Source organism: Chiloscyllium plagiosum, unplaced genomic scaffold, assembly GCF_037043375.1.
Source record: "Chiloscyllium plagiosum isolate Xiang-an unplaced genomic scaffold, Cpla_swu_hap1 HiC_scaffold_30, whole genome shotgun sequence".
Taxonomy (NCBI): Eukaryota; Metazoa; Chordata; class Chondrichthyes; order Orectolobiformes; family Hemiscylliidae; genus Chiloscyllium; species Chiloscyllium plagiosum.
The window spans coordinates 60,324,239-60,345,127 of NW_028270168.1; the positions used below are offsets into that span (position 1 = coordinate 60,324,239).

General features: G+C 51.5%; 3 pseudogenes; all 3 read right to left on the reverse strand.

Moving 5' to 3' along the window:
- Window positions 1–2,530: 2,530 nt before the first annotated feature.
- LOC148142227 (U2 spliceosomal RNA) lies at window positions 2,531–2,710 on the reverse strand (annotated as a pseudogene).
- Window positions 2,711–7,894: 5,184 nt separating this feature from the next.
- Window positions 7,895–7,988, reverse strand: LOC148142228 (U2 spliceosomal RNA; annotated as a pseudogene).
- A 9,746-nt stretch (window positions 7,989–17,734) lies between these two features.
- LOC148142229 (U2 spliceosomal RNA) lies at window positions 17,735–17,914 on the reverse strand (annotated as a pseudogene).
- Window positions 17,915–20,889: the final 2,975 nt, after the last annotated feature.

Genomic DNA, 20,889 nt, shown 5'->3' on the forward strand with positions numbered 1-20,889 from the left:
AAAATGGTGGCTGAGAGTTCACAAAATGGTGGCCCAGGGACAAGCACCAACGCAGACACAAAACTGCCACTGCTGTGGAAACACATGTCAGGCAGCAGCAAATTGCTGCTGGAAAGAAGCTGTGTGCAGAAACTGCAGCATTAAAAAAGAATATATTAAGTGGGTGCGCTCGGGGGAGAAAGTACCAATAACCTGCAGCGAAAGTACAGGAAGAAATCCTAAATGGTACAAAAAGGGCAAGAAGACAAAAGCCCAGGCGCACAAACCAATGAGGTGTTGTTGTTACAGATACTGGCGATAGCTGCCGACGCCCCGGTCGCTCCCTTACTGAACGGCAAACCGGTAAGAATGGAGGTGGACACCGGTTTCATTGATACGGCTGAGTCACGTTGCGCTGCAACCTTCAGAAACTGAGCGAGGAACACACACAGGTGCTTTCACGGTGGGAACGTTCAGTTATACGGTCAGTCTGAAGACACAGCCTGCGCGTCAACAAAGGAAATCTTAGAGCTTTATGGGCAAGAATGTGGTTGGACAGAATCAAACTCAACTGGGCCGAAGGCAATCACTTGTCAAGATTCTGAGAGTGACTGATCAAGAATTCTAAAGAAGCACGCTATTGTTTTCAATGGGATAGAGAAGCAGGACGCCGGGAGCCTTTGATAAGGTTCCACGTGGTAGGCTGTTGGAGAAAATGCAGAGGCATGGAACTGAGGGTGATTTAGCAGCTTGGCTTAGAAACTGGCTTTCTGAAAGAAGGCAGCGGGTGGTGGTTGATGGAAAATATTCAGCCTGGAGTCCGGTTACTAGTGGTGTGCCACAAGGGTCTGTTTTGGGACCACTGCTGTTTGTCATTTTTATAAATGACTTAGATGCAGGCATAACATAGGTGGATGGATTAGTAAATTTGCAGACGACGCTAAAGTCGGTGGAGTGGTGGTCAGTGTGGAAGAATGTTACAGGTTGCAGGGGGACTTGGATAAACTGCAGAATTGGGCTGAGAGGTGGCAAATGGAGTTCAATGCAGCTAAATGTGAGGTGATGCACTTTGGGAAGAATAACAGGAAGGCAGAGTACTGGGTCGATGGAAAGATTCTTGGTAGTGTGGATGTGCAGAGGGATCTTGGAGTCCCATGTACATAGATCCCTGAAAGTTGCCACCCAAGTGGATAGTGCTGTTAAGAAGGCTGTTAGGTTTCATTCGTAGAGGGATTGAGTGCCGGAGCCGCAATATCATGCTGCAACAGTTCACCTGCTGCTGTGTGCTAGGCGGTTTCCTTTCCCTTTGCTCAACGACCTATTTGCTGAACTAGCCGGAGGTCAGCTTTTCAGTAAAACTGAGCCCGGTAAACCCTACCTCCAGATGAGTGTAGATCCTGAGTTTAAATGAATGAGACACAATCTTATTGAAACATATTGGATTCTTACGTGGCTCGACAGGGTAAATGCTGAGAGGACATTTTCCCTCATGGGAGTGTCTAGAACTGAACAGAATAAAGAGGCACCAATTTAAGAGTGAGATCAGGAGAAACGTCTTCTCTCAGAGGGTTGTGAGTCTTTGGAATTTGTTGTCACAGACAGCTGGCACACGCTGCTTGTGTGAGACTGACTTTGCTGCCTCAGCCAGAACTGGCAGCATTCTAAGTGCAAAAGAAGGCAAGGGGGTGTTGTGCCAGTCCCTGCGTACACAGCCCAGGTGCCGGATAATCTGCAGTGCTCCTACCTGCCTTATTATCTTTCCAGGCCAGTTCCGGTCAGCAAACATTGGTTTGTTTGTTCTACGTTTTCTCACGTGCTGTTGTCGAGTTAGTGCTGTCTCTTTGCTTTTCCCAGTGAGAATTGACTCTCTGAGTAACCTGCCTCTGACTCAGTCATTCGTGATAGCACACACGATTCTGTCGCGGCTCCGTGAATCGGAAAATGGCTGAAACTCACAGTCCTTTGCCTCGTTTTTCCGGTCAGTCACATACGTACCTATCGATTCCGCCTGCCCTTGCAGTCTGATGAAAAGCATGTGCCTTAAATACGTCCCGATGATTTTTGTCCTAGCTCACAGTGTTCTCGAAATCTCTCTTTCAAGTCATCAAAATCAAAACGACTGAACCCCGAGATAGCTTCATCCCCAGCAGCATGCAGCAACGTAGCACAGTTGACCTTCTCTTGTTTTTCTGAAATGTCGCTCGCGAGTATGAAAAGCTGGTGGGCAGCTACGGTTGCTGCGACTCCCAAATTCTGACACCATGTGGTGTGATCGGGGCCCGGCGTTGGCGGGAAGGTGCAGCACGCAGCAGGGGTCCGAGGGGATGACATTGAGAGCAAGTGTCAAGGTGCGCAAGAGACAGAGATGGCGAGAGAAGGATAGGGAGCGGGAGCTGAGCAGCCACCTTAGAACAGACGAGTTTGAATCGACTCACGCCCGGTTGGATGTGAGGTGTGAGAAATGAAGCACTTGGTACTCAAACCCATCCAGCAGACACAAAGCACCGAAAGCCTGAGTTATAAACATGAAGCTGTTTTTAGATTTATAGATGAGGGGTGCACCGTTCCCGGAGGTACTGCAATACCAGGTCGATGCGTGGAGTGGACGGAGCAAGCCCCTATTCCATCTCCCTGCTCCAAAAATCAATTTAATATATGGTCCCCAGATAAGGGACGTATCAGATATTAAACTGATAAGAACAGATTTTTTTTTTTTTTATTTCAAAAATATACTTTATTCATATATATTTAATCTATACAATTGGACATGTCATCATTCTGTAAACATTCCATTTCTTTACGTATCGAAACAGGGTAAACATTCATATTCACAGGTTAGTGCGATTACATTGAGCTCAGACGCCAGCGGAGCCCAAATGACTGCGTGGGCCCCCTGTTCTTCGTTAGGCAGGCAGATGTTAGACGGTGGTCTTTCCCCACCGCGCCTTGGCGGCAGCTGCCCCAAGCTTCAGCGCGTCCCTCAACACGTAGTCCTGGACCATGGAATGTGCCAGTCTGCAACACTCAGTCGGGGTCAACTCCTTCAGCTGGAAGATCAACAGGTTTCGGACCACCCAGAGAGCGTCCTTCACCGAGTTGATGATCCTCCAGGCGCAGTTGATGTTCGTCTCGGTGTGCGTCCCGGGGAACAGGCCGTAGAGCACGGAGTCCCGCGTCACGGCGCTGCTCGGGACGAACCTCGACAAACACCACTGCATTTCTCTCCAGACTTCCTCTGCATAGGCACATTCCAGAAGGAGGTGTGTGACAGTCTCGTCCCCCCCGCAGCCGCTTCGAGGGCAGCGTGCGGTGCGGCAGAGAGTCCGGGCGTGCATAAATGATCTCACAGGCAGAGCCCTTCTCACCACCAGCCAAGCCATGTCTTGGTGCTTGTTGGAAAGTTCTGGCGATGAGGCATTCTGCCAAATGGCTTTGACAGTCTGCTCAGGGAACCGCTCGACGGGATCTGCCCTCTCCTTTTCCCGAAGGGTCTCAAGGACACTACGTGCTGACCACTTCCTGATGGACTTGTGGTCAAAGGTGTTTTTCTTGATAAATTTCTCCACGAAGGACAGGTGATACGGAACGGTCCAACTACTCGGAGCGTTCCGCGGCAGCGAGGCCAGGCCCATCCTTCGCAACACCGGGGACAAGTAGAACCTCAGTACGTAGTGACACTTGGTGTTTGCGTACCGGGGATCCACGCACAGCTTGATGCAGCCACACACAAAGGTGGCCATCAGGGTGAGGGTGGCATTGGGTGTGTTTTTTCCCCCATTGCACCGGTCTTTGTACATTACATCTCTTCGGACCCGGTCCATCTTTGATCTCCACACGAAGTGGAAGATGGCCCGGGTGACTGCGGCGGCACAGGTTCTGGGGATAGGCCAGACCTGTGCCACGTATAACAATACTGAGAGTACCTCACACCTGATGACCAGGTTCTTACCCGCGATGGAGAGCGACCGTTGCTCCCATCTGCCCAGTTTCTGTCTCACCTTCCTGATCCGCTCCTCCCAGGTCTTGGTGCACGCCCCAGCCCCCCCGAACCAAATACCCAGCACCTTCAGGTGGTCAGTCCTGACGGTGAAGGGGATAGAGGATTGGTCGGCCCAGTTCCCGAAGAGCATGGCCTCGCTCTTGCCTCGGTTTACCTTGGCCCCCGAGGCCCGTTCGAACTGGTCACAGATGCACATGAGTCTGTGCACGGACAGCGGATCCGAGCAGAAAACGGCGACGTCATCCATGTACAGGGAGGCCTTAACCTGCAGGCCCCCGCTGCCAGGAATAGTCACCCCTTTCAGGCTCGCATCCTTCCTGATGGACTCGGCAAATGGCTCTATGCAACACACAAACAAGGCAGGAGAGAGAGGGCAGCCCTGCCTGACTCCAGATCTGACTGGGAAGCTATCTGATTCCCACCCATTGATTGAGACTGCACTGACAATGTTGGTGTAGAGCAGTCTGATCCAATTAGCGATTCCCTCCCCGAAGCCCATTTTGGAGAGGACATCCCTCATATATGTATGCGATATCCTGTCAAAGGCTTTCTCCTGGTCCAGGCTGATGAGGCAGGTGTCCACCCCCCTGTCCTGCACGTAGGCGATCGTATCTCTGAGGAGTGCGAGACTCTCAGCGATCTTCCTGCCCGGTACAGCACAGGTTTGGTCAGGGTGAATCACCGATCCCAGAGCAGACCTGACCCGGTTGGCGATGACCTTTGACAAGATTTTGTAGTCTGTGTTTAACAGTGAGATCGGTCTCCAATTTCTAATTTCTTCCCTCTCCCCCTTCTGCTTGTAGATGAGGGTGATGATGCCTTTCCTCATGGATTCACTCATGGTACCTGCCCGAAGCATACTGACATACACCTCCAGCAGGTCCCGGCCAATCAAGTCCCAAAGAGCGGAATAGAGCTCGACCGGTAAGCCGTCGCTTCCGGGAGTTTTATTCTTTTCGAAGGACTCGAGGGCCTTGGTCAGCTCATCCAGAGATAGCGGCTGGTCCAGCCTCTCTCGTGTTCCGTCGTCTAGGACCTCCGTGATAGAGGACAGGAACGACTGGGAGGCCGCGCTGTCGGTTGGCTTCGAGTCATACAGACTGGCATAGAAGGATTTGCTGATCCTCATGATGTCAGCCTGAGATGACGTTACCGAGCCATCTTCTTCCTTCAGGCTGCTGAGCGCAGAGCTCTCTTTGTGCACCTTCTGGAAGAAGAAACGTGAGCACGTCTCGTCCTGCTCCACCGAGCGGACCCTGGACCGGAAGATTATCTTGGAGGCCTCCGAGGCAAAGAGCGAGGCTTGCTGGCCCTTCACCTCCTTGAGGTCCTCCGTGACATCGACCCCCAACGTCTGCAGCAGGAGCAGGTTCTGCATACTTTCCTGGAGCTGGGACAGTTTTCCCCGTCTCTCTCTCGCCTCCTGAACACCTTTGAGGATGAAGAACCTCTTGATGTTCCCTTTTACTGTTTCCCACCAGTCTGCTGGAGACTCAAAGAAGGACTTCACGGTTCTCCAACCTGCGTAATCTCTCTTGAGCTCCTCAATGTTTCCCGGGGTCAACAGCTTCGTGTTCAGTTTCCACGTTCCCTTGCCAGCCCGCTGCTCGTCCTGTAGGTGACAGTCGGCCAGCAGGAGGCAGTGGTCAGAGAAGAACACCGGCTTGACGTCGGTGGATCTGACCGAGAACGTTCGGGACGCAAACAGGTAATCTATCCTTGAGCGGATAGACCCGTCTGCCCGTGACCATGTATATCTACGCTGCGCTCCGTCTGCAGGGGTGCTGAAGACGTCGTGCAGCTTGGCGTCTTTGACCGTGTCCATCAGGGCTCTGGACGTGGCGTCCAGTTTACTGTCCCCCCCGCCGGATCGTCCATCTGCATCGATGATACAGTTGAAGTCTCCGGCCAGAATGACCGGCCTGGACGTAGCCAGCAACAGTGGAAGCTGCTGCAGGACGGCCAACCGTTCACTCTTACCCGCTGGGGCGTACACATTAATTAGTCTCACGGGAGCGTTTCTGTATGTAACATCAGCAACGAGGAGGCGCCCGCCCACCACCTCCTTAACCTCGGAGATGGTGAAGTTGCCTCCCCGTAACAGAATACCCAGGCCCGAGGAGCGGTTATCGTTGCCCCCCGACCACACTGACGGCCCATGGGCCCACAAGCTCGACCATCTCCTGTAACTGCTGAGGTGCGGTATCCCACACTCCTGCAGAAACAGGACATCAGCTTTCACGTTGGCCAGGAAGGCCAGTGTTGAAACACATCGCGCAGCAGATTTTATGCTGCGCACATTGATGGTTGCAATTTTAAACCCCATTTTGTTAACAGGTTGTAAGGTTACCCATGTCCGATTGCTGCTGGTCCTGCCCCTCTGGGGTAGCTGTCTGCATCCCCATGCAGTGCGCAAACTGCTGGACCCTCGCTGGGCTGAGGTAGCTGTCCAGTTCCTCACTCGGCCCATTTGCCCGCTCCGGTGTCATCGGGCCGAGACCAGGGTCCACGCTGTCTGTTTCTATATCTGACAGCGGGGCTGTCAGAGGGTCGCTGCTCCCAGTGACCTGGAGCTGTGTGGCGGTGGGGCCCTCCTGGCTTTCACCTGGTGGGGGGTGGTGGTTTCCCATTTCCTCAGGAGGCTCGTCCCTTGGTTGGCAGTTGCTGCTCTCCTTTCTCCTCGCAGCGCTCTGCCTCTTCTTTTGGTGACGGCCCTCCTTTCTTCCGTCCTCACCCTCTGAAGAGCTGTCCGTATCTTCCCCCTGCAGCTGCCTTTTCCCCTTTTTCTGGGAGGTCTTGGTGACCGGGTGGGTTTTCCTCTTCCTGTTTTTCACCACGGTCCATTCCTCTGCCTCCTTCTTTCCCTTCTCCGCCTCCTCCTCCTGTCCTGTTGGAGCTTCGCTCGGCAGCTGTACCTCTCCGGTAACTGTCATCTGCTCTGCTCCGGCCTGTCCTTCCTGTCGCGTGCCTCCTGACACCATTTCCTTGCCGGTTTGCGGTGCCTTGCTGTCCTTTTGTGGCCCGCCTCCGGCCATCTGCGCATAGGTGGCGGCCCCTCGTCTTGGGCAGGCCCTGTACACGTGGCCCGCCTCCCCGCACAGATTGCAGTTCCTTTCCTCCTTGCAGTCTTTGGTCGGGTGGCCCTCCTTCTTGCAATTGCGACAGATCGTGACCTTGCAGTCCGCCGCCATGTGGCCTGACCTCCCACAGGTTCGGCACACTTTCGGCTGCCCTGCATAAGTCAGGTACCCTCTGCTCCCTCCGATAGCAAAGCTGGAGGGTGGGTGGAGGATATTCCCGCTGGCGTCCACCCTCAGGGTTACCTTGACCTGTCGTTTGCTGGTCCAGATCCCGAAAGGGTCAACCACGTCGGTGCTTTGACCCTCGACCTGCACATATCTTCCCAGGAACGTCAGGACATCAGTTGCTGGCACGTAGGGGTTGTACATGTGGATAGTAACAACCCTGCTCCTCTGTGCAGGAAGCACACACAAGGGGACCGCCGACAAGATGGAGAACAGCGGCTCCCCTTCCTTCTCCTTGAAGACCTTCAGGAGCTGCTCACATTGCTTCACGCTCCTGAAGGTGACATCGAAGTAGCCTGCCCCAGGGAAATCCTGCAGGCAGTACACATCTGCTGCGGCGAATCCACAGCACTCGAACAACACCTTCTTGACGAACACCGTCCGATCGACTGGTGTCCGCTCCTCCACCTTCTTAACAGACACCCGGACGGTGTTTCGAACCCCCTGCCCAGGGCTGCGCACAGCTGTTGAGGCCATTGCTCTGAGGTTGGCTGGTCCCTGAATTGGCGTTAGGCCGAAGCCAGCATGAAGATCCACCAATAGCAGGTCAGCACAACCAAACGATCCTCCAACGTCCAATCACGATCCAGCGATGATCTCCACTAGCTCTGATGACTCGCAACTCGACCCCTGTCCTGATAAGAACAGACACTTGATAAGAACAGATACTACACTTGATCTTAGCCAAAAGGCCGAGAAGCGATAACTACAATACCGCGGACTGCCTCAAGTCCCATTTGTCCTCCATGTTTTCAATCAGCTTGATTCTGTTCAAAGACTTGTAGATCACTGCTGACAGTTTCCCTGTCGCCGTAGTCCTCCCAGGATTTCTAACGAGAGCAGCAGGTCCGTTTACAGCAGTTGCTTTTTTTCCCCTGTCAGTGAACCACTGTCTCATGGTCATGTAGAGATCGTCAGTATCTCACCAATCAAGTGGGTCAGGGCTAAGCTTACGTGACTTCTCACGTGACCAGCACAGCGTTTTTGAGGAGGCGGTAACCAACTGCAGAACTGCACGCATTGAATGATACATTCAGCCTGTCATGTCTGCATCAGCTCTCTGCACGAGCAACTTCCCCAGTCCCACTCGCCCTGCAGCAAATATTCTCTCTTCAGATAAGTATCCGACCCTCCGACCAAAGTCACCATTGAATCTGCCTCCAGCACCCTCTCTCTCAGGCAGTGCACTGCATATTCTCACCACTCGCTGAAGATGCTTGGGCCTAGGACGCTACCTCGATGAAACGTGACACGTAGAGAAGAAAGCAATAGATTCAGCCGAGCCCTCCATGTCTTTGATGTGTGTGGATGTGCCTGCAGTTAGAACATTGCACAGTACAGGCCCTTCGGCCCACGATGTCGTGCCGAGCAGTTTTCTTAATCTAAGATCAACCTAACCTACACACCCCTCAATTTACTGCCGTCCAGCGTGTGCTCGCCGAGCAGTAGCTTAAATGTCCCTGACAGTTTGTGGGAGATTAGAAATGCAGTTAGAGATGTTGTTTTTGCAGATGGGTGACGGGGTGTTGTGGGGGGAGGGGAAGGGGAACATTACACAAACGGTCGCGGGATTCTTGCAGCATACCTAAGGCTAAGATTTTAACGAATATAGAGGTTTTTGTTTAAGAAATAGTTGTAAACTAAGAAATAACTTTAAAGTGTTGTAGCTGACCACAAAAGTAGCAGTAGGGGCATTTCACAATAAGCTTATAGTATGAGAAGGGGAACTGGATAAAATAGCAGACAGGCTGTAACAGACAAGGACAAGGACAGCAGGGTAGTCAGATAAGGAAAATTAGAGAAAAACGAGTGAGGTAATCGGCTTATGATAGGATGGGAAAAGGGAGGCGTGATTCCGCAACTTGCAAACTGAATAAGAATGCTTACATGTTTTGTTTTCGCGCGCTTTTGCTAGCCTGATTGCTTGAGCAAAACGCCTGTTCTTGCAAGGCCGTAAAGAATTAAATGTTCTTGTTTCCAAGGCTTTGTCTCAGGCTGAATTGTGAGTGAGTTTTGTTTCTCACAGTTGCCGAAGGGCCTGTTGTTGCGCTGCTCTGTTCGACGTTCTAAAAATCTCAGCTGTTACCAATGTGAAAAATCCCTGCCTCCCCACAAGGCAAATGATTGGAGCAGGTTCGAATTCTGACCGAAAAATCTCACTGTCAGGAAATCTCGGCTCGCTCACCTTTACGAACAGTACCTCTTACAGACTAATCCATCTTGTCTTGGAAAGTGTGAACTCCCATCCCCCAACCCACCTCGTGCAAATGAATAGCACGACGGGGCGGGGATGTGAAGATCAATTTACAGCAAATCAGCCTTTATTGGTTCGGCTCCAAACATTCCAATTCGGTCTGCTTCCTTAGAATTGCAAATCAAGATTCAAGAGTGCTAATTGCAGCGCTAACAGCAAGCTAATGGTTTGATAGTGGCTGTGCAATCAAAAAGCAAGGTCTAAAATGCAAAATAAAGCAAAACACCCAGTAAGCAAAACCTCAGCATCTGTGGGGAAAAAGCAGAATTAACGCTTTTTCGAGTCCAGTGACCCTTCTCCCGAAGGGTGCAGCGAGTTCTGTTTTCGTCTAGACATTACAACCTGCAGCACCACGCGTGGAGTCAGTGATCAACTGCACCTTCACTCTATTGGTAGCCACTGAGCACGTACATCGATGCTTGCATCAGGACGAGACGAAACCTGAACCAAACGGACGGAGGCTCCGAAGCTCTCTGCCACCCTCTCACCTTCAATGCGCACTTGGATCCATCCGGCTGCTCCGCATCAGGAAGCATCAATGGGGCGGCCTCAATCAACAGATGGGAATCAGAAAGCTTCCCCACACAGTCACACAGTACAGAAGAGGCCCTTTGGCCCTCCGAGTCCGCACTGACAAAGCTACTCTAAGTCTGCTCTAGTCCCACTTTCCAGCACTTGGTCCGTAGCCAGGAAAGGTTATGACATTTCCAGTGCTCATCCAAGTAGTTTTTCAAGGTTTTGAGGTTCCCCGCCTCGCTACCCTCCCAAGCAGTGCATTCCAGACCGCCGCCACCCTCTGGGAAACAACTGCTTTCTGTCATGACCGCAAGACCACGGAAGGTCTGACGGCCCATAAGACGTAGGAGCAGAATCGGGCCATTCGGCCCACGCTCCGCCATTCGGTCGTGGCTCACAGGTTTCTCAACCCCGATTCTCCTGCCCTCTCCCCACAACCCTTGATCCCCTTATAATCAAGAACCTCTCTATCTCTGTCTTAAATGCAACCTCATCTCAGCCTGAAGGGACGACCCTTCACCCTGAGGCTGTACTTCCAGGTCCTCGTCTCGCCTACTAGTGGGATCATCGGGTTCAATTCCCGCCTCAGGCGACTGACTGTGTGGAGTTTGCACGTTCTCCCCGTGCCTGCGTGGGTTTCCTCCGGGTGCTCCGGTTTCCTCCCACAGTCCAAAGATGTGCAGGTCAGGTGAATTGGCCATGCTAAATTGCCCGTAGTGTTAGGTAAGGGGCAAATGTAGGGGTATGGGTGGGTTGCGCTTCGGCGGGTCGGTGTGGACTTGTTGGGTCGAAGGGCCTGTTTCCACACTGTAATGTAATGTAATCTAATCTAATCTTCTTCACATCCACTCTGACCAGGCCTCCCAGTAGCCTGTAAGGTTCAGTCAGATCCCGCCTTACCTTTCGAAACACCATCGGGTATAGACCCAGAGACCTCGTGTGACAAACCCTTCAGCCCCAGGGGGAACACGCTTGTAAACCTTCTCTAGACTCCCTCCAACACCAGCGCATCCCTTCCTTTGGTACAGGGCACAAAACTGCTCCCGATATTCCACCTGTGGTCAGACCAGAGTCTGATGCAGCCTCAGCAGCACGTCTCTGCTCCTTTTTTCTCGCCCGCTTGAAATGAATGCCGACACTGCATTTGCCTTCCGAACCATCGGATGAACCTGCATGTTAATCATGAAACAACCTGGAACTAAGACTCCCAAGACCCTCAGCGCTTCAGATTTGCAAAGCCTTTCCCTCGTTCAGAAAATCGTCTACCCGATTGTTCTTGCTACCAAAGTGCAAAACCGCACACTTGGTCACTTCTTTCCCCACTCGCCCTTCATCTCCACGCCCTTCTGCAGCCTGCCCGTTTCCTCAAAACTACCTGTCCCTCTCGCTATCTTTGTGCCATCTGCAAACTCAGCAAAAATGCCCGCCGTGGCCCTCATTATCGTCGACACCCCAATAAGGTCCCTGTCACAGCCCCGTCTACAAGGTATTTGCAGAAATTCACCAAAGTTATACACGTGGCCGGAGACTTTGGCACGTCGGGTCGATAACACAGGGCCCAGCGAGCCTGTGCCGATTCCTACTCCTTGTTTGGACGTGCTACTTGTTGCCCAGACGTGGTTTCAGTCCCGCCGTTCCGCCTCCCGTTCACGTGTCTAACAAGGTGAGCCTTAAACATAGAACATAGAAGAATACAGCGCAGTACAGGCCCTTCGGCCCTCGATGTTGCGCCGATCCAAGCCCACCTAACCTACACTAGCCCACTATCCTCCATATGCCTATCCAATGCCTGCTTAAATGCCCATAATGAGGGAGAGTCCACCACTGCTACTGGCAGGGCATTCCATGAACTCACGACTCGCTGAGTAAAGAACCTACCCCTAACATCTGTCCTATACCTACCCCCCCTTAATTTAAAGCTATGCCCCCTTGGAAAAAGATTCTCACTGTCGACCCTATCTAAACCCCTAATCATCTTGTACACCTCTATCAAGTCACCCCTAAACCTTCTTTTCTCCAATGAAAACAACCCCAAGTGCCTCAGCCTTTCCTCATATGATCTTTCTACCATACCAGGCAACATCCTGGTAAACCTCCTCTGCACCCGTTCCAGTGCCTCCACATCCTTCCTATAGTATGGCGACCAAAACTGCACACAATACTCCAGATGCGGACGCACCAGAGTCTTATACAACTGCAACATGACCTCAGTACTCCGGAACTCAATTCCTCTACCAATAAAAGCCAGTACGCCATATGCCTTCTTCACCGCACTATTTACCTGGGTGGCAACTTTCAAAGATCTGTGTACATGGACACCAAGATCCCTCTGCTCATCCACACTACCAAGTATCCGTCCATTAGCCCAGTACCCCATCTTTTTATTACTCTTACCAAAGTGAATCACCTCACACTTAGCTACATTGAACGCCATTTGCCACCTTTCTGCCCAGTTCTGCAGCTTATCTATATCCCGCTGTAACCTGCCACATCCTTCCTCACTGTCTACAACTCCTCCGACTTTCGTATCATCCGCAAACTTGCTCACCCAACCTTCTAACCCCTCCTCCAGGTCATTTATAAAAATGACAAACAGCAATGGTCCCAAAACAGATCCTTGCGGAACACCGCTAGTGACGGCACTCCAAGATGAACCTTTGCCATCAACTACTACCCTCTGTCTTCTTCCAGCCAGCCAACTCCTAATCCAAACCTCCAACTCACCCTCAATGCCATACCTCCGTGTTTTTTGCAGTAGTCCACCATGAGGAACCTTATCAAACGCCTTACTAAAATCCATATACACCACATCTACCGCTTTCCCCTCGTTCACCTCCTTAGTCACCTTCTCAAAGAATTCAATAAGGTTTGTGAGGCACGACCTGCCCTTCACAAAACCATGCTGACTATCCTTGATCACATTATTCCTATCCAGATGTTCATAAATCCTATCCCTTAGAATTCTCTCTAAGATTTTGCCCACAACAGAAGTGAGACTCACCAGCCAATAGTTACTAGGGTTATCCCTACTCCCCTTCTTGAACAAGGGAACCACATTTGCTAGCCTCCAATCTTCTGGCACTACTCCTGTAGACAACGAGGACATAAAAATCAAGGCCAATGGCTCTGCAATCTCCTCCCTTGCTTCCCGGAGAATCCTAGGATAAATGCCATCAGGCCCAGGGGACCTATCTATTTTCACCCTTTCCAGAATTTCCAACACCTCTTCTCTACATACCTCAAAGCCATCCATTCTACTTAATTGTGACTCAGTACTCACATTGACAACAATGTCCTGTTCCTGATTGAATACTGACGAAAAGTATTCATTCAATGTCTCCCCAATCTCTTCAGCCTCCACACGCAACTTCCCACTACTATCCTTGACTGGACCTATTCCTACCCTAGTCATTCTTTTATTCCTGACATACCTATAGAAAGCCTTAGGGTTTTCCCTAATCCTACCAACTAAGGCCCTTTCATGTCCCCTCCTTGCTGCTCTTAGCTCTCTCTTCAGGTCCTTCCTGGCTACCGTATAACTCTCAATCGCCCCAATTGAACCTTCACGCCTCATCTTTACATAGGCCGCCCTCTTCCATTTAACAAGGGATTCCAATTCCTTATTAAACCACGGCTCCCTCACACGACCCTTTCCTCCCTGCCTGACGGGTACATACTTATCAAGGACACTCAATAGTTGCTCCTTGAACAAGCTCCACATATCAGTTACGCCCTTGTCTTGAAGCTTACTTTTCCAAGCCACACATCCTAAGTCATGCCTCACCGCATCATAATTTCCCTGCCCCCAGCTATAACTCTTGCCCTGTAGTGCACACTTATCCCTCTCCATCGCTAGAGTAAAAGTCACCGAATTGTGGTCACTGTCCCCAAAGTGCTCACCTACCTCTAATTCTAACACCTGGCCTGGTTCGTTACCCAGAACCAAATCCAGTATGGCCTCACCTCTTGTTGGCCTATCTACATATTGTGTCAGGAAACCCTCCTGCACACATTGGACAAACACTGACCCATCTAACGAACTTGAGCTATAGCTTTCCCAATCAATATCAGGAAAGTTAAAGTCCCCCATAACAACCACCCTATTACTTTCACTCTTCTCTTGAATCATCCTCGCAATCCTTTCTTCTACGTTTCTAGGACTATTAGGAGGCCTGTAAAAAATTACTAACAGGGTGAGCTCACCTTTCCTATTCCTAACCTCAGCCCAAACTACCTCAGACGGCGAGTCTTCATCCATCGTCCTTTCCACAGCTGTAATACTATCTTTGACAAGCAATGCCACACCTCCCCCTCTTTTACCCCCACCTCTGACCCTACTAAAACATTTAAACCCTGGAACCTGCAACAGCCAATCCTGTCCCTGTTCTACCCATGTCTCCGTAATAGCCACAACATCGAAGTCCCAGGTACCAACCCACGCTGCAAGTTCCTAATGTACCAACCCACGTTCCTAATGTGCCTGCTTCCAGCGCTTCGACTGGCAACGCGTTCCAGGCACCCACCATCCTCTGTGTGAAAACCTTTCCCCGCACTTTTCCCTTCTCACTTTCCCCCTCTCACCGTGAACCTGTACCCACTGACTCGCCACCCCACCCTTTCGATGCCTCTCAGTATGCTGTCGACCACTATCAGGTCGCCCCTCAGCTTCCGTCTTTGCAGTGACGACAATCCAAGTTTATTCAACCTCTCCTCACAGCAGAAGCGCTCCAGGGCAGGCAACGTGCTGGTAAACCTTCTCTGCACCCTCTCCAAAGCATCCACGTCCTTCTGGTAGTGTGCCGAACAGCATTGCGCGCGATATCCCAATTGTAGCCTAACTGGAGTTTTGTACAGCTCTTTGTACAGATCATTTATTTACACGTCACAAACAACAAAGGTCCTAGCACTGAGCCCTGCGGGACGCCACTAGTTACTGATCTCCTTTCCGAAAAATGCGCCCCGAGTCGGTTTTGTATCCAGCTAGCCGACTCACCTCAGATCCCACGAGACTCTACCTTTTGTAGCAGCCTGCCGTAAGATGTGAAGCGATCCAGAAGAGATTACTGACGCAAAGGTGACTACACTTAAATGAAAGTGCTGGGAATGGCAACCGTGATGGAACTCGCAGCCAAGGAAGGTCAACACCTCACAAAATGGTGGCTGAGAGTTCACAAAATGGTGGCCCAGGGACAAGCACCAACGCAGACACAAAACTGCCACTGCTGTGGAAACACATGTCAGGCAGCAGCAAATTGCTGCTGGAAAGAAGCTGTGTGCAGAAACTGCAGCATTAAAAAAGAATATATTAAGTGGGTGCGCTCGGGGGAGAAAGTACCAATAACCTGCAGCGAAAGTACAGGAAGAAATCCTAAATGGTACAAAAAGGGCAAGAAGACAAAAGCCCAGGCGCACAAACCAATGAGGTGTTGTTGTTACAGATACTGGCGATAGCTGCCGACGCCCCGGTCGCTCCCTTACTGAACGGCAAACCGGTAAGAATGGAGGTGGACACCGGTTTCATTGATACGGCTGAGTCACGTTGCGCTGCAACCTTCAGAAACTGAGCGAGGAACACACACAGGTGCTTTCACGGTGGGAACGTTCAGTTATACGGTCAGTCTGAAGACACAGCCTGCGCGTCAACAAAGGAAATCTTAGAGCTTTATGGGCAAGAATGTGGTTGGACAGAATCAAACTCAACTGGGCCGAAGGCAATCACTTGTCAAGATTCTGAGAGTGACTGATCAAGAATTCTAAAGAAGCACGCTATTGTTTTCAATGGGATAGAGAAGCAGGACGCCGGGAGCCTTTGATAAGGTTCCACGTGGTAGGCTGTTGGAGAAAATGCAGAGGCATGGAACTGAGGGTGATTTAGCAGCTTGGCTTAGAAACTGGCTTTCTGAAAGAAGGCAGCGGGTGGTGGTTGATGGAAAATATTCAGCCTGGAGTCCGGTTACTAGTGGTGTGCCACAAGGGTCTGTTTTGGGACCACTGCTGTTTGTCATTTTTATAAATGACTTAGATGCAGGCATAACATAGGTGGATGGATTAGTAAATTTGCAGACGACGCTAAAGTCGGTGGAGTGGTGGTCAGTGTGGAAGAATGTTACAGGTTGCAGGGGGACTTGGATAAACTGCAGAATTGGGCTGAGAGGTGGCAAATGGAGTTCAATGCAGCTAAATGTGAGGTGATGCACTTTGGGAAGAATAACAGGAAGGCAGAGTACTGGGTCGATGGAAAGATTCTTGGTAGTGTGGATGTGCAGAGGGATCTTGGAGTCCCATGTACATAGATCCCTGAAAGTTGCCACCCAAGTGGATAGTGCTGTTAAGAAGGCTGTTAGGTTTCATTCGTAGAGGGATTGAGTGCCGGAGCCGCAATATCATGCTGCAACAGTTCACCTGCTGCTGTGTGCTAGGCGGTTTCCTTTCCCTTTGCTCAACGACCTATTTGCTGAACTAGCCGGAGGTCAGCTTTTCAGTAAAACTGAGCCCGGTAAACCCTACCTCCAGATGAGTGTAGATCCTGAGTTTAAATGAATGAGACACAATCTTATTGAAACATATTGGATTCTTACGTGGCTCGACAGGGTAAATGCTGAGAGGACATTTTCCCTCATGGGAGTGTCTAGAACTGAACAGAATAAAGAGGCACCAATTTAAGAGTGAGATCAGGAGAAACGTCTTCTCTCAGAGGGTTGTGAGTCTTTGGAATTTGTTGTCACAGACAGCTGGCACACGCTGCTTGTGTGAGACTGACTTTGCTGCCTCAGCCAGAACTGGCAGCATTCTAAGTGCAAAAGAAGGCAAGGGGGTGTTGTGCCAGTCCCTGCGTACACAGCCCAGGTGCCGGATAATCTGCAGTGCTCCTACCTGCCTTATTATCTTTCCAGGCCAGTTCCGGTCAGCAAACATTGGTTTGTTTGTTCTACGTTTTCTCACGTGCTGTTGTCGAGTTAGTGCTGTCTCTTTGCTTTTCCCAGTGAGAATTGACTCTCTGAGTAACCTGCCTCTGACTCAGTCATTCGTGATAGCACACACGATTCTGTCGCGGCTCCGTGAATCGGAAAATGGCTGAAACTCACAGTCCTTTGCCTCGTTTTTCCGGTCAGTCACATACGTACCTATCGATTCCGCCTGCCCTTGCAGTCTGATGAAAAGCATGTGCCTTAAATACGTCCCGATGATTTTTGTCCTAGCTCACAGTGTTCTCGAAATCTCTCTTTCAAGTCATCAAAATCAAAACGACTGAACCCCGAGATAGCTTCATCCCCAGCAGCATGCAGCAACGTAGCACAGTTGACCTTCTCTTGTTTTTCTGAAATGTCGCTCGCGAGTATGAAAAGCTGGTGGGCAGCTACGGTTGCTGCGACTCCCAAATTCTGACACCATGTGGTGTGATCGGGGCCCGGCGTTGGCGGGAAGGTGCAGCACGCAGCAGGGGTCCGAGGGGATGACATTGAGAGCAAGTGTCAAGGTGCGCAAGAGACAGAGATGGCGAGAGAAGGATAGGGAGCGGGAGCTGAGCAGCCACCTTAGAACAGACGAGTTTGAATCGACTCACGCCCGGTTGGATGTGAGGTGTGAGAAATGAAGCACTTGGTACTCAAACCCATCCAGCAGACACAAAGCACCGAAAGCCTGAGTTATAAACATGAAGCTGTTTTTAGATTTATAGATGAGGGGTGCACCGTTCCCGGAGGTACTGCAATACCAGGTCGATGCGTGGAGTGGACGGAGCAAGCCCCTATTCCATCTCCCTGCTCCAAAAATCAATTTAATATATGGTCCCCAGATAAGGGACGTATCAGATATTAAACTGATAAGAACAGATTTTTTTTTTTTTTATTTCAAAAATATACTTTATTCATATATATTTAATCTATACAATTGGACATGTCATCATTCTGTAAACATTCCATTTCTTTACGTATCGAAACAGGGTAAACATTCATATTCACAGGTTAGTGCGATTACATTGAGCTCAGACGCCAGCGGAGCCCAAATGACTGCGTGGGCCCCCTGTTCTTCGTTAGGCAGGCAGATGTTAGACGGTGGTCTTTCCCCACCGCGCCTTGGCGGCAGCTGCCCCAAGCTTCAGCGCGTCCCTCAACACGTAGTCCTGGACCATGGAATGTGCCAGTCTGCAACACTCAGTCGGGGTCAACTCCTTCAGCTGGAAGATCAACAGGTTTCGGACCACCCAGAGAGCGTCCTTCACCGAGTTGATGATCCTCCAGGCGCAGTTGATGTTCGTCTCGGTGTGCGTCCCGGGGAACAGGCCGTAGAGCACGGAGTCCCGCGTCACGGCGCTGCTCGGGACGAACCTCGACAAACACCACTGCATTTCTCTCCAGACTTCCTCTGCATAGGCACATTCCAGAAGGAGGTGTGTGACAGTCTCGTCCCCCCCGCAGCCGCTTCGAGGGCAGCGTGCGGTGCGGCAGAGAGTCCGGGCGTGCATAAATGATCTCACAGGCAGAGCCCTTCTCACCACCAGCCAAGCCATGTCTTGGTGCTTGTTGGAAAGTTCTGGCGATGAGGCATTCTGCCAAATGGCTTTGACAGTCTGCTCAGGGAACCGCTCGACGGGATCTGCCCTCTCCTTTTCCCGAAGGGTCTCAAGGACACTACGTGCTGACCACTTCCTGATGGACTTGTGGTCAAAGGTGTTTTTCTTGATAAATTTCTCCACGAAGGACAGGTGATACGGAACGGTCCAACTACTCGGAGCGTTCCGCGGCAGCGAGGCCAGGCCCATCCTTCGCAACACCGGGGACAAGTAGAACCTCAGTACGTAGTGACACTTGGTGTTTGCGTACCGGGGATCCACGCACAGCTTGATGCAGCCACACACAAAGGTGGCCATCAGGGTGAGGGTGGCATTGGGTGTGTTTTTTCCCCCATTGCACCGGTCTTTGTACATTACATCTCTTCGGACCCGGTCCATCTTTGATCTCCACACGAAGTGGAAGATGGCCCGGGTGACTGCGGCGGCACAGGTTCTGGGGATAGGCCAGACCTGTGCCACGTATAACAATACTGAGAGTACCTCACACCTGATGACCAGGTTCTTACCCGCGATGGAGAGCGACCGTTGCTCCCATCTGCCCAGTTTCTGTCTCACCTTCCTGATCCGCTCCTCCCAGGTCTTGGTGCACGCCCCAGCCCCCCCGAACCAAATACCCAGCACCTTCAGGTGGTCAGTCCTGACGGTGAAGGGGATAGAGGATTGGTCGGCCCAGTTCCCGAAGAGCATGGCCTCGCTCTTGCCTCGGTTTACCTTGGCCCCCGAGGCCCGTTCGAACTGGTCACAGATGCACATGAGTCTGTGCACGGACAGCGGATCCGAGCAGAAAACGGCGACGTCATCCATGTACAGGGAGGCCTTAACCTGCAGGCCCCCGCTGCCAGGAATAGTCACCCCTTTCAGGCTCGCATCCTTCCTGATGGACTCGGCAAATGGCTCTATGCAACACACAAACAAGGCAGGAGAGAGAGGGCAGCCCTGCCTGACTCCAGATCTGACTGGGAAGCTATCTGATTCCCACCCATTGATTGAGACTGCACTGACAATGTTGGTGTAGAGCAGTCTGATCCAATTAGCGATTCCCTCCCCGAAGCCCATTTTGGAGAGGACATCCCTCATATATGTATGCGATATCCTGTCAAAGGCTTTCTCCTGGTCCAGGCTGATGAGGCAGGTGTCCACCCCCCTGTCCTGCACGTAGGCGATCGTATCTCTGAGGAGTGCGAGACTCTCAGCGATCTTCCTGCCCGGTACAGCACAGGTTTGGTCAGGGTGAATCACCGATCCCAGAGCAGACCTGACCCGGTTGGCGATGACCTTTGACAAGATTTTGTAGTCTGTGTTTAACAGTGAGATCGGTCTCCAATTTCTAATTTCTTCCCTCTCCCCCTTCTGCTTGTAGATGAGGGTGATGATGCCTTTCCTCATGGATTCACTCATGGTACCTGCCCGAAGCATACTGACATACACCTCCAGCAGGTCCCGGCCAATCAAGTCCCAAAGAGCGGAATAGAGCTCGACCGGTAAGCCGTCGCTTCCGGGAGTTTTATTCTTTTCGAAGGACTCGAGGGCCTTGGTCAGCTCATCCAGAGATAGCGGCTGGTCCAGCCTCTCTCGTGTTCCGTCGTCTAGGACCTCCGTGATAGAGGACAGGAACGACTGGGAGGCCGCGCTGTCGGTTGGCTTCGAGTCATACAGACTGGCATAGAAGGATTTGCTGATCCTCATGATGTCAGCCTGAGATGACGTTACCGAGCCATCTTCTTCCTTCAGGCTGCTGAGCGCAGAGCTCTCTTTGTGCACCTTCTGGAAGAAGAAACGTGAGCACGTCTCGTCCTGCTCCACCGAGCGGACCCTGGACCGGAAGATTATCTTGGAGGCCTCCGAGGCAAAGAGCGAGGCTTGCTGGCCCTTCACCTCCTTGAGGTCCTCCGTGACATCGACCCCCAACGTCTGCAGCAGGAGCAGGTTCTGCATACTTTCCTGGAGCTGGGACAGTTTTCCCCGTCTCTCTCTCGCCTCCTGAACACCTTTGAGGATGAAGAACCTCTTGATGTTCCCTTTTACTGTTTCCCACCAGTCTGCTGGAGACTCAAAGAAGGACTTCACGGTTCTCCAACCTGCGTAATCTCTCTTGAGCTCCTCAATGTTTCCCGGGGTCAACAGCTTCGTGTTCAGTTTCCACGTTCCCTTGCCAGCCCGCTGCTCGTCCTGTAGGTGACAGTCGGCCAGCAGGAGGCAGTGGTCAGAGAAGAACACCGGCTTGACGTCGGTGGATCTGACCGAGAACGTTCGGGACGCAAAC